Raw genomic sequence first — 13986 nt, 5'->3', positions numbered from 1 at the left:
GGAGGCCTGGGTAGGTAGACATCTCTGCCTTTTTTCTGCTGGTTTTTCAAGGATCAAAACATAATGCTCATTCTGGCCTTCAGATCTCTGAACTTGGAGTGCCAGCATGTATTTCTACACAGCTGTAAGGCTCGGGTTGGGAGAGCCGATGCTCAGTCCAAGCATTGTGCTGCGATCCTCATTCGAGTTACACAGCGGCCTGACTCTTCCCTAAGGCCTCTTTCACACATCAGGTTTTCGCCGTCAGGCGCGATCCGGCGCTTTTGACAGAAACCGGATCCGGCGAAATGCAATGCCGGATCCGGTTTCCCCCCCATTGACTTGCATTTGCGCCGAATCGCGCCGGATGGCCATGCGTTTCATCCGGTTTTCGCCGGATCCGGCAATGTGTCGCGATCCGGCGTCTGGAAAAAACGTCTACTGTAACGTTTTTTGTCTCCGGCGAAAAAGCCGGACACGCCGGATCCGGCGCGTCCGGCTTTTTCACACAATGAAAGCCTATGAGCGCCGCAATGCGCCGGATCTGGCGAAAGCCGGATCCGGCGGCCGGATCCGGTTTTTTGGTCTGAGCATGCTCAGTAGCTCTGCCCACAGGAGATATATAAAAGCAAGACAATGGGACCCTCAGCCACACCCAACATGCCACCCAAGCCAAGAACCAGGAGCAGGAGAAGGCAGCAGACATCTGCAGCAGCAGCACCATCAGCACCACCCCAAATGGAGCAGCAAATGGAACATGCTGAGGAGGGGAGTCCAGCAGCAGATGAGAGACGGTAATTATCAAATCCCCCATTCCTCCAAACTAGGGCCATGGAATATCAAGATATTCATTGGCCCTTTGTTTCTCTTTATTCAACAGCCGCCAAAGAGATGCAGCAGCAGCAGCAGCAGAAATGGCATCACTGGAAGCAGCAACAGCAGCAGCAATACCCACAGCCATGGAGTCTGGCCATCAACAGGACAGCACATCTTCTTCTGGGAGCCCTCCCTCGCATCGTCAGCGTTTGACGGTAAGTTTTTATTTCCAAAATCCATCATCTCTGTAATATATGTCTATTCATTGACTTTTATTTCAAAACAGGAATCACAAGATGAAGAGGAGCTCCCAGAAGAAGAAGGAAGGGGTGGACAGACACCTGGAGTGGGCTCACAATTGGTAAGTTTTTTGCATCAAACGCAGAAACACAACATCACACTACACACAACACATAGAAAACAATGTTCTGCAGACCACACACAGCAAACAAATGCCTACATCCAAAGACATAACATTTTTTGTTTTCTTCTCTAGTCTTCCCAATCTGGTGCTCGGCCAAGAGGTCCTCGCAGTGCCTCCCAGGGTCGTCGGCGACAGACACGTGGCGGTCACCAGCGTGTAAGTATAAATATTTTTGCTTTGTTTTTTTGCACTTTTTATTTCATTTCTTTTGTGGAGGCTAATTATGTTATTTTTGTCTTTTTCTTTAACAGCCTTCACAGCGTGCTCCCGACTCTGACGGTGAGGATGGAGGGATTGATGTGGACCGCCTCATCGATCTCGTCAGAGAAAGGGAGCCGCTCTGGAATATGGCTGACCGCCGCCACGCTGACCTGATCGTTACCCGACGACTCTGGGAGGAAATCTGTTCTCTCCTTGTGGGCCGCTGGGAGGACCTCGAAGCTCGGGCCCAGATTAAAGAGCGTAAGTATATACAGTACCGGTTGCTTGATGTAAACCAGTGTTTCCCGAACTCCAGTCCTCGTGGTCCCCACGGATCATGTGTTCAGGATTTCTATTTACTATGGAAATCCTGAAAACATGACCCCTGGGGACCATGAGGACTGGAGTTTGTGAAACACTGATGTTGTATACTAACCACTCCTTTCTCGTTTCAGGGAACAGAATTGTGAATCGGTGGCGGTCTGTGAGGGATCGTTTCAAGAAGGAGTTCAATAAAGAGATGCGGGCCCCGAGTGGATCTGGAGGACGCAGGAGCAAGTACAAGTACGCAGAAGCCCTGTCGTTCCTCCGGGAAACAATGGTCACCAGAAGGTAAATATTACACACCACATGTGAAAAAAATGTTAGATGTAACTTTTTTTTTTCAGCCAGGGCCATACCATGTCAGTATTTTAATGGTTTTTTTTTCTCTTTATTACACAGCATGGTGAGCAGCACTCGGGAGCCTGCACGATTGGACCCTTCTGAGGCGATCCCTGAGGAGACCGGCACCGAGGGACACTTCGACCGCCCCGGTACATCTGCACCTTCCCAGCCTTCCCACACATTCGACCCATCTGTCCCATCCACCAGCACAGGAGCATCGTGGCCGCCTACATTACATGAAGCTGCTGGTGAGGAGATCACTTTCCCTTTACCCCACCCTTCTGCCCCTGCCACCTCTAGTACACCTGCGGGTACTGGGCGGCAGCGGCAGAGGGGTCAGGAAAAGAGTTATGCGCAAGAGTTCTTGCATCTGAATGCATCTTTCCAGAACTGTCTAAAAGTCTTGTCAGAGCAAATCTCCGCAGGCTTTCAGCAGATCAACTCCAGCATTCTGGAGGTGAAGACACTTCTGCAAACCATGCATTCAGAAGCAAGATCTTCGCCAAACCACACCTTTTTCAGGTCTGTTGTGGAGGGCATGGCAACACTATCTCCTACCCAGCAGATGCATGTAATGCATTGGTGCCACGGTGCCCTACAGCAGGTTACCTCCCAACCTCCACCTCCCACCACTGTAGTTCCTCCACCTGCACCCCCTCCAGCCACTTTCCATCCTCCCCCTCCTATTACATCTGCACCCCCTCCAGCCACTTTCCATCCTCCCCCTCCTATTACATCTGCACCCCCTCCAGCCACTTTCCATCCTCCCCCTCCTATTACATACCAGCAACCTCACCAGTACCAGCAACCTCCCCAGTACCAGACATCTCCCCACTTCCAGCAACCTGCCCCGTACCAAACTCCTTCCCCGTACCAAACTCCTTCCCCATACAACTTTCCATCAACATCATCTGCTCCTACAGTCCCTGCCCAACCCTCCACTCCACCGCCCACCACCTCTTCTGCCTCCCACATGTCCACCCATTCTGTAGCTTTTTCCACACCTTCACCTCTAACTGTTCCTTCCCCACCACGATCCCAGTCCTCTCTCCACACACCCAGTGTCGAAGTGTCCCGCAGCCCCTCCAGCAGTATTTCCACCCCACAGTACACAGATTTGTAATGTGTGTTTTTTGTAATAAAAATGCCCATTGGGTTTAAAACCTTTATTAAAAAAGTTTTTTGCACTTTAAAAACATTTTACAAAAAAAAAAAAAAAATTTAAATAAAAGTTAAATTATCGTTTCACAATGGTTGTCTGTCATTTCTTTCTGCGGCGAACTATGTTTTAAAAAAAGGTTAAATACAGGGTATTTCAAAGGTAAAAAGGTATTCAAAACCAGGTATATACAGTGGGGAAAAAAAAGTATTTAGTCAGTCAGCAATAGTGCAAGTTCCACCACTTAAAAAGGTGAGAGGCGTCTGTAATTTACATCATAGGTAGACCTCAACTATGGGAGACAAACTGAGAAAAAAAAATCCAGAAAATCACATTGTCTGTTTTTTTTTCATTTTATTTGCATATTATGGTGGAAAATAAGTATTTGGTCAGAAACAAGCAATCAAGATTTCTGGCTCTCACAGACCTGTAACTTCTTCTTTAAGAGTCTCCTCTTTCCTCCACTCATTACCTGTAGTAATGGCACCTGTTTAAACTTGTTATCAGTATAAAAAGACACCTGTGCACACCCTCAAACAGTCTGACTCCAAACTCCACCATGGTGAAGACCAAAGACCTGTCAAAGGACACCAGAAACAAAATTGTAGCCCTGCACCAGGCTGGGAAGACTGAATCTGCAATAGCCAACCAGCTTGGAGTGAAGAAATCAACTGTAGTAGCAATAATTAGAAAATGGATGACATACAAGACCACTGATAATCTCCCTCGATCTGGTGCTCCACGCAAAATCCCACACCGTGGGGTCAGAACGATCACAAGAACGGTGAACAAAAATCCCAGAACCACGCGGGGGGACCTAGTGAATGAACTGCAGAGAGCTGGGACCAATGTAACAAGGCCTACCATAAGTAACACACTACGCCACCATGGACTCAGATCCTGCAGTGCCAGACGGGTCCCACTGCTTAAGCCTGTACATGTGCGGGCCCGTCTGAAGTTTGCTAGAGAGCATTTGGATGATCCAGAGGAGTTTTGGGAGAATGTCCTATGGTCTGATGAAACCAAACTGGAACTGTTTGGTAGAAACACAACTTGTCGTGTTTGGAGGAAAAAGAATACTGAGTTGCATCCATCAAACACCATACCTACTGTAAAGCATGGTGGTGGAAACATCATGCTTTGGGGCTGTTTCTCTGCAAAGGGGCCAGGACGACTGATCCGGGTACATGAAAGAATGAATGGGGCCATGTATCGTGAGATTTTGAGTGCAAACCTCCTTCCATCAGCAAGGGCATTGAAGATGAAACGTGGCTGGGTCTTTCAACATGACAATGATCCAAAGCACACCGCCAGGGCAACGAAGGAGTGGCTTCGTAAGAAGCATTTCAAGGTCCTGGAGTCGCCTAGCCAGTCTCCAGATCTCAACCCTATAGAAAACCTTTGGAGGGAGTTGAAAGTCCGTGTTGCCAAGCGAAAAGCCAAAAACATCACTGCTCTAGAGGAGATCTGCATGGAGGAATGGGCCAACATACCAACAACAGTGTGTGGCAACCTTGTGAAGACTTACAGAAAACGTTTGACCTCTGTCATTGCCAACAAAGGATATATCACAAAGTATTGAGATGAAATTTTGTTTCTGACCAAATACTTATTTTCCACCATAATATGCAAATAAAATGAAAAAAAAAAAAACAGACAATGTGATTTTCTGGATTTTTTTTTCTCAGTTTGTCTCCCATAGTTGAGGTCTACCTATGATGTAAATTACAGACGCCTCTCATCTTTTTAAGTGGTGGAACTTGCACTATTGCTGACTGACTAAATACTTTTTTTCCCCACTGTAACTGTGGGTAAATTTTAGCTTTTTGCCACAGTTGTGTTCCTGGTTGTGTTTGAAGCAAAGTATTTCACCTAAAAAGTTGTGTTTATTGTTGGTGATTTCCTACCAATGTACACAACTTTTGTTAAAAGGTGAAATACTTTGCATAAAACACAACCAGGTACACACCTGTGGCCTAAAGGTAAAAATAGTAAGACCATGACAAGATAGCCAACTTTGGTTGGCAAAGGTATATACTGTTGGTCCAGAAGGTACACAAGTTTAGGGCACAAATCTTTCACACTCTGTCATCCTGCCAGTGTACTCTGCCTTGAGGTGACATAAAGTATAGTGGAAAATTGTCCCTGAAACCGTCACAGAACTTCTAGTGGTAATATTTCCAATGACAACATCCATCTTCGCCAGTAACTTGCTCTTCTCTCCAACCTGCACTTTCTTCTCTACAACCTGTCAAAGAAGGGCTGTAGGAACATGCTATATCTAGTTTTCCAGTAGCCAATCCCGTTCGGAAGGCCACAAGGGTCAATTTTAAAAACCGGATCCGGCGTAATCCGTCGAAAAACGGATAGAAAAACGGATAGAAAAACGGATGAACCGGATGAGACGGATCCGGTTTTGTCTGTCAAGAACAAGACGGATCCGGCAGAAAACCAGATCCGGCACTTCAGGTTTTACAAAACATTTGCCGGATCCGGCATTCCGGCACGACGCCGGATCGCGCCTGACGCCGAAAACCTGATGTGTGAAAGTAGCCTAATTGTAATTAATGAGTGTCAGATTCAAAGAGATTGACCTCATTCAGACAATGTTCTGCCCAGCTGTAATTTATTAAAGAATAACAAACTGAGCTATACTCACCTTCCCTGGGTCCACCACCGAGACACCATCACAGCCCATCATGGGCTACGGTGTTGACGCCACATTGACAGTGCATCAGTTAAACAGTGAACTCTGCACGTGTAGACGTAATACCACCTTCAAAGTTGCTGGCCTTATTATCTGGCTCCTGACCTGACAACATGACATCAGCATTGTAGCCAATGCCAGTCACTAGGAGAGCAACAAAGATAAATCACTTTAAAAGAAACCTGTCATGTGTAATCTGGACAATAAAGAAACAAGACAAAAGTAAAATCAGAGAAGGATGATCAGAGAAGAACAAACTAATCAATTTAGGAACAAATCAAGCCAGACAAGTCAATCAAAGCAAGGATCACCAAGCTATGACTTGCCTGCCTTGGACACATCATTCAAAGAGAGCAATCACTGGAGAAAGACATCATAGTCAGAAAAGTATGAACAATTCGAAGAGTTAGACCAACAACCCTATGGTTTGATATTATCAAGATAAAAGTGAGAAGACCCAGTAAACTAAGTGATGTGTTACTGGAATCAGGGTCTCTGTTCCTACATCATGCTGCTGTCAGATTAGATAGTAAACATCTGCTGGCAGATTACCTTTAAAATTCTGTCCTGCTCATGATATAAATCCAAGACACAGCAGTAACTGTAAGAAGCCACGCGCCTGTGTGTCCTTCACATTACCAGCCCAGATATTTATGTCAAATTGATACGGAGAGTATATTAGTAAATTTGTATAATTTTTTGACAGATTAAAATTTACATTTTTTGAACCAGTAATACCACAAATTTTGTTTAAAATGTTTTTTTTTTTAAATTCTGTGCTGCAATTTATACAAAATATCTAAGCAGTAGCAAAGAAAAGTAACGTGCAATGTGATGTTGTGCAGTTGCCCATTAATACACTCTTAGAAGAAGTACGGAATACATTAGATGAAATACAATTAAGTTAAATGCAATTAATTAAATTCAGGGCACGGTAAAGGAAGAGACTCACTTTTGCTGTATCCTTAAAAGTAAGGCACAGACCTACTTGTCCATGCACACCCTATTAATTACAGGATACAGACCACAAGATATGTCTGATCCATTTATCCATAAATTCTGAAATCTGAACAAGAAATTCTACTGCATCGTATTCCATTTCAGTAGATTGCTGTCCATACTAAGACTTTTATTAATGAATACTATCTTATTTCAGTAGATTACTTACGCTCATAGTGTTTTCCAGGATTTAAAAACAATGGCTATTTTCTCCTAGGGTTTAGGACCCAAAGTAGCACAAGATAGGCAGTGGTGGGCCCTTTTAATGTACAGAATAGAATACAGTTAAATGTTTGGGACCTTCCCAGCATGGGAAGGGGAGAAGGTCAAGTAAAAATGGGAGGGATTTCCTGGTTTTAGTCAGATAGTGTTAGTATGTGAAGTTTGTGTCAAGTAGAAGTTCAAGTGGCAATAGGCTGGAGGGATGTGGAGCACATAGCGTTCTGACAGCATGAGGTTCTGCAGACATTTTTGTAACTTTCGGGGCCTAGGGCATGAACTAAGCACTGGAAAGTGTGCTTATGCCCTTCAATACAGAGGAAGCTGTATAAGGTAAATGTAATGGATCTCAGGAGTGCTGTGAAGCCAGATGGGAAATCCCTGGGGCTGACAGGAGGATCAAGCATAGGGATAGTCTGAGCTGAACGTGAGCAGGAGCTTGAATTGTGATGTGTTGATGAAACTGGAACTGGAGGGTGCTGTGCCTGATACTGCGTGTTGAAGACTGTTGTATCTGAACTTTTCAGTAAAGTTTTAGCGAGCCGGGTGTTCCCTGATGTGTTTGCAGTTGACCCTGGACCTACGGAGGTGGATGCAGCAGAGGCCTTTGGCTTAAAAGTGAGTGCAATGCAACATTCACAGTACACTACATATGTATTGTGATGCTGTGTATTTGTGGGATGCCAGGGCATGGAGCAGCAGCAGCTCGCCCACTGCAACTGCCCTTGGAACCTTACATAACCGCCATCTTCAGCTCTTCCCGACGCTGCTCTAGTCCTGTGCCATCAACTTGTGATCGCAACTTCTGTTTGAAATCAGAGGTAAAGGTCGCAAGCTCTGAATGTAGGTCTACGAAAGACTCTCTCTTTCCTTGTTCCCTCTCCCATACACTGACATTTAGTAGTGACTTCCAGGTCCCCAGCAAACACCAAAGCAATCTAGCAGCAGGCCACAACCTTCAGAAGATGAACGGAGCAGCTCAGACAACAGAAGAAGATGGTGGCTGATGAGTATATTACTAGGGGCAGGGAATTTAGATTAGTGACACCACTCCAGCAGTAAGATAAAAATAAAAATCGCTGGAGTGGTGCTTTAAAGAAATCAGTTATATCGGTGTATCGGGAACTTGGCTGAAGGGCTCAGGCCTAGTCACCTGCGGCTTAGAGTGGAGCAAGAGCCTACTTCCTCCATCTCCACCCACGCTCCGCCTACTGCCGCATGCATCCAGCGTTTCCCTGTGTACCTATCTTTAACATTGGGCATGCAGGGACATGCATTGTATGCGGATGCATCCGCATGCGGCGATTTGACATGTGCGGCGACTGCACGGAACTGCAAAACTTTGGTGCTTTGCCCGGCTCTTCCCACTAGCCCTGTAGTGGTGGAAGTGGGGTTCATATTTGTGGTGTTGATGTCACCTTTGTATTGTCAGGTGACATCAAGCCCACGGCTTAGTAATGGAGAGGCATCTATAAAACACCTCTCCACTACTAATCCTATAGTTATATGGTAAATAAAGACACAGACAGAATAAAGACTTTTATTAGAAATAAAACAAAACACACTTTTCCATTTTTATTTAAAAATAAGTTATACTCCACCTAATGCCTAATTTCACTGAATCCTTCATTCTCCTGTAATAAAACTAAGATAAAAAACAACCATATCCCTCACCTGTCACTCGCTCTGTCCCATGCCGAAATCGATGTCTGGGGATAATTACTTTTCAACCCGGACGGTGCCAAGATGCGACCATCCAGGCTGAGAAACACTGAAGAATGAGCTGCTGTGAGCACAGGGTCAGTGACTGGCGGTGACATCATAGAAGTTACCTCCGGTCACTGAGGCTCCATTCCCAGCCGGGCTGGACTGCGGTGAGATCCGGTGACTTCAGTGAGTTTACCACTAGCACCGTGAGGTCACGGCAGTTCAGTCCGGCTGGGAACGGAGTCTCAGTGACCGGAGGTAACCTCTATGACGTCACCGCTTCACCAGGGGTTCTCAGCTTTTAATCTGGCTGTGTATTTACCATATAACGATAGGATTAGTAATGGATAGGTGTCTTATAAATACCTCTCCATTACAAAGCTATGGATTGATGACAATTCCAAGGTGACCTCAGCCCCACAAATAAGAACCCCATTTGCCACTACTACAGGGCAAGTGGGAAGAGCCAGGCAAAGCACCAGAATTGCCGCATCTAAGGCAAGTCTCACGTCTCAATACCTGGCACTGCCACAGTTACTGAGACTAGCACACTATATGATGTGTCTAGCACACTATATGATGATTTTGGGATATATGTGATTATCTACGTACAAACAGGAAGTCTCTTCAACTCCTGACTCAGCTGCTCTTTCCTCCCCCTACCAGGGACTTTTTCAGTGACTTATGAGTCATACAGGAAAAATTTACCTCCTGTTTCTACATAGAGCTTAGAAGTATTTAGGTAGTCAGTTTTTAATATCATGATGTCATAGATCTAATGGAGAAAAGAAGAATTAACTGGGTATAAGGGTAAAATGAGCAATTGTAAGTGCACAGTGCTGTATAATGTGATGTGTGCAATATATTAAGAGGATCATTTTGGGAGAAGAGCTTCTTTTACATTTCACAATCCTAGATCCCCATCTTTCTACCCCTCCTATCCCACATGAATATATTTCTTTCCCCTCTTCCCTTTCACACCACTATTCCTGCTTTACTAGAATCATATTTCTTTAGTCTCTATTTTGGAAACTTCTCAGTTGTGACATCACAAAACCTGGTTCATATGACAATAGTGACCTTTTACCTTTTTTGTATCCTTTTTACTACTAGTTAGCCAAGCTATTGTACAAAAACTATCATGTTGTTTTCCATTTTACTTTTTTTTTTTTTTTTTTTAAATACACTGTGATTATGTCAATACTTTGGTCTACTTAACCCCTTAATGTCCACTGACGTGCACATGTAGGGAAGGTGGACTGACGTACGCACCTGTCTGCAGTAGGAAGGCAAAGGTGTAGTGTATTGTAGGTGGAAGATGGGAAACAGCTGTAGATAAAGAGGAAGAGTGTAATATTGGAGTTTGACCACAAGAGGGCAGTGGAGATTTGTGAGGATAGGACTAAACAGCAGCCATTGGCTAAAGAAACTGTCAAGTCATGGGGGGTGGGGTTACCAGAACAAGAAGCATATAAAAGATGGAGAAAAGGTTCTGGAAAGATCAGTCAGTGAGAGGAGCGCAGGAGACAGGAAGATCTGCTGAGGAGGAAAGACAGGAAAGAAGCTCCGGAGGGGACTGACAGCTGAGACGGTCATGGGGGGGTGGCCCAAACGACAGAAGCCACAAACAGACAGCCTGGGTGTACCACAAGGCGGCGGACTTGGACTGGAGAAGCGCTGCAGTAGATAGGCCTAGGGCAGCTGCAGTGAAAGAGCCACAAGGGTCGTCATATGAAAGTAAGAAGGAAGTGAAGGTTCCCGGGCCTGTGTGCGGAGAGTGTAAATTGCTGCTGTGTGTTGCTGTGGTCGTTGTGACGACGGCTAATAAAGAAGACCTGTTGGACACGATCCTGTCTCTGTCTCGAGTCTGTCTGTGGCAAGGAGTGGACCACCCCCCAGTCGGTTTCCCTACCTACTCACAGTCCGTCATGGCAGGAGGTAACTTCCAGCACCATGACGGACTGTGCACTGTTGTGAGTTCATTTTCCCCTTCACCATTGAGGTCTGATGAACTCCCTCTTCTGGTTAAGGAAGGTAGTGAGGCTGATTACCAAGCATCTGGTCAGGATGATGATGACTGGGTGACGGGAAATGCTGACTGGATGTAAGGCAGCTGACGCCCTTCTGCCTTGCTGGTGATCTGTCTGAGGGATTCTAGGAGACCAGTCTGATTCCTGCTCCTCAAAAGCTAAGTTTTCTGCTCTGTTTTGTTTTTGTTTTTCTGGATTTCTGCCATTCCCTGCTAGGGTGTGCTGAATTCCTTTTTGCTCTGTCTTCAGAAAATACCTGAGTACTGATATAGTCTTTTTGAAGCCTAGCGTCTTCAGGGCTTTTTTCCCTATCAGCTGTTGGCTCTTGTTTTGATAGGGTTTTGGCAGATTACAGATAGCAGCTTTTCTATCCTGTCCTTTGTAGTTAGGCTTAGCAAACGATGGGGCCCAAGCTATCTTTCTATCTGTGTGAGCGTTTTTTCATCTTGCTTCACCGTCATTATATGTTGGGGGCTGCCTATTGCTTTGGGGTCTGCTCTGGGGCAGTTTAGATTTCCCTTTCTGTCTTTAGGCTATGTAGTTCTCCGGCTGTGATCGAGGGGTCTAGGGCACCGTAGGAACCCCCCACGGCTACTGCTAGTTGTTATTGATAGGTTCAGGGGTCTGTAATCCGATAGCTGCCAACTTCTCTGGTTTTCTGGACTTAGCTAGTATTTCTGTTTTTGCCTCGTACGGTGACTCATTCATAACAGTGCACGTCATGACTTTGAACTCCCACTGCGTGTAAACAGGCAGTGACAGTTCAGAGCCGACAGCTGTCTATGACAGCGGACAGGCACGGCAAGGGGTGCAGGGACCCATGCAGTCGGTCCCTTCACCCCAAGCGCTATGATTGGTCAGACAATCTGACTGACCAAACACAGCAGCGATTGGGCAGGAGAGGCTAAAATGTCAGCATCTCTTGCTCGATGATCAGTGCAAGAGCTCAGCGCTGCAGTGGCTGAGCATCCTGCACTGACAGCTGGGAGCGGCGCCTCTGCTGTTAACCCCCTCACTACTGCGATCGAGATCAGAGGGGGAGGCAGAGGGTAGGGGGCTCCCTCTGCCTCAGGTTGGAGTCCCCACAATGTAAACACGGGGCCCGACCTGTGCCATGATGACCCGAAGGTGTCATGACAACCTTCGGGTCATTTACCTACGGAAAGCTGCAGAGACCATGGTGTCTGCAGCTTTCAGCATAGGCATAATACATTACAATGCTCCAGCGTTGTAGTGTATTATGCCTAAAGTGAAAGTCCCATAAACAAGGTAAAAAAATATGTAAAAAAAAAAAAAAAAAAAATTATAAAAACAATCCCCTAAAAATTCCTCTAAAAATACACATTTTATGTAAAAAAATAAAATAAACAAAAAATACACGTTTCGTATCGCCACATCCATAAAAATCCCATCTGTAAAAGTGTCACCCTAGATAACTCCTTCAGTGAACGCCGTAAAAAAAAAAATAAAACAAAAAAGTAGCAAATTATACTTTTTCCAAGCGGTATCATCATACCGCTTGGAAAAAGTGCAATAACACGCGATCAAAAAGACAGATATGAATAATCATGGTACTGCTGAAAACGTCATCTTGTCCCACAAAAAACGAGCCACCATACAGCATCATCAGCGGAAAAATTATAAAGACAGAGCGCAGAATAAAGTGATGCAAAAATAATTATTTTTTCTATAAAAGTTTTTATTGTGTAAAAAACACCAAAACATAAAAAACGATATAAATGAGTTATCGCTGTAATCGTACCGACCCGAGGAATAAAGTCACCATATCACTAATACCGCACGAGGAACGACCTAAAAAATAAAACCAATTTTTCACCTTTTGTGGATTTGTGCATCCTGCCTCCCAAGGATCGCAGTAAGGTGATCACAGTGGTTTACCCCCACATATGGGGCATCAGCGTACTCAAGACAAATTGCATAACAACTTTTGGGGTGTAATATCTCCTGTTCCCTTGTAAAAATAAAAATTTGGGGGCAAAAAGATCAGTTTCGTGGAAAAAAATATGACTTTTTTATTTTCATAGCTCTACGTTATAAACTTCTGTGAAGCACTTGGGGATTCAAAGTGTTCACCACACAGCTAGATAAGATCCTTGGGGGGGGGGGGGTCTAGTTTCCAAAATGGTGTCACTTGTGGGGGGGTTTCCACAGTTTAGGCACACAGGGGCTCTCCAAACACAACATGACGCCCGCAGACCATTCCAAGTCTGCATTCCAAAACGGCGCTCCTTCCCTTTTCAGCTCTGCCATGCACTCACACAGTTGTTTACCCAAACATATGGGGTATCTGCGTACTCAGGACAAATTGCACAACAACTTTTGGCATCCTTTTACCCTTGGGAATATAAAAATTGGGCATGAAAAGATCATTTTTGTGGAAAAAATATGATTTTTTAATTTTACGGCTGTATGTTATAAACTTCTGTGAAGCCCTTGAGGGTTCAGAGCACTCACCACACATCTAGATAAGTTCCTTGGGGGGGGGGGGTCTAGTTTCCAAAATGGGGTCACTTTTATGGCGTTTCCACTGTTTAGGCACATCAGGAGATCTTCAAAAGCGACATGGCATCCGATCTCAATTCCAGCCAAAAAAATCAAATGGCGCTGCTTCCCTTCTGAGCTCTGCCATGTGCCCAAATAGTGGTTTACCCCCACATATGGGGTATCAGCGTACTCAGGACAAATTGCACAATAAATTTTGGGGTTCTGTTACCCTTGGGAAAGTTTGAATTGAGGGTGAAAAGATCATTTTTGTGGAAAAAAATATGATTTTTTAATTGTACGGCTGTACGTTATAAACTTCTGTGAAGCCCTTGGGGGTTCAAAGTTCTCACCACATATCTAGAAAAGTTCGTTCGGGGGTCTAGTTTCCAAAATGGGGTCTCTTATGTGGAGTTTCCACTGTTTAGGCACATCAGGGGCTCTCCAAATGCAACATGGCGTCCGCTCTTGATTCCAGCCAATTTGACATTCAAAATCTCAAATGATGCTCCTTCCATTCCGAGCCCTGCCGTGCGCCTAAAGATTGGTTTTCCTCTACACAAGGGGTATCAGTTTA

The sequence above is a fragment of the Dendrobates tinctorius genome, unplaced genomic scaffold, assembly GCF_039654945.1.
Source record: "Dendrobates tinctorius isolate UK_male_01 unplaced genomic scaffold, ASM3965494v1 ptg000016l, whole genome shotgun sequence".
Lineage (NCBI taxonomy): Eukaryota > Metazoa > Chordata > Amphibia > Anura > Dendrobatidae > Dendrobates > Dendrobates tinctorius.
The sequence above is the reverse complement of the archived record's forward strand: the minus strand, read 5'-3'. Positions refer to the sequence as shown.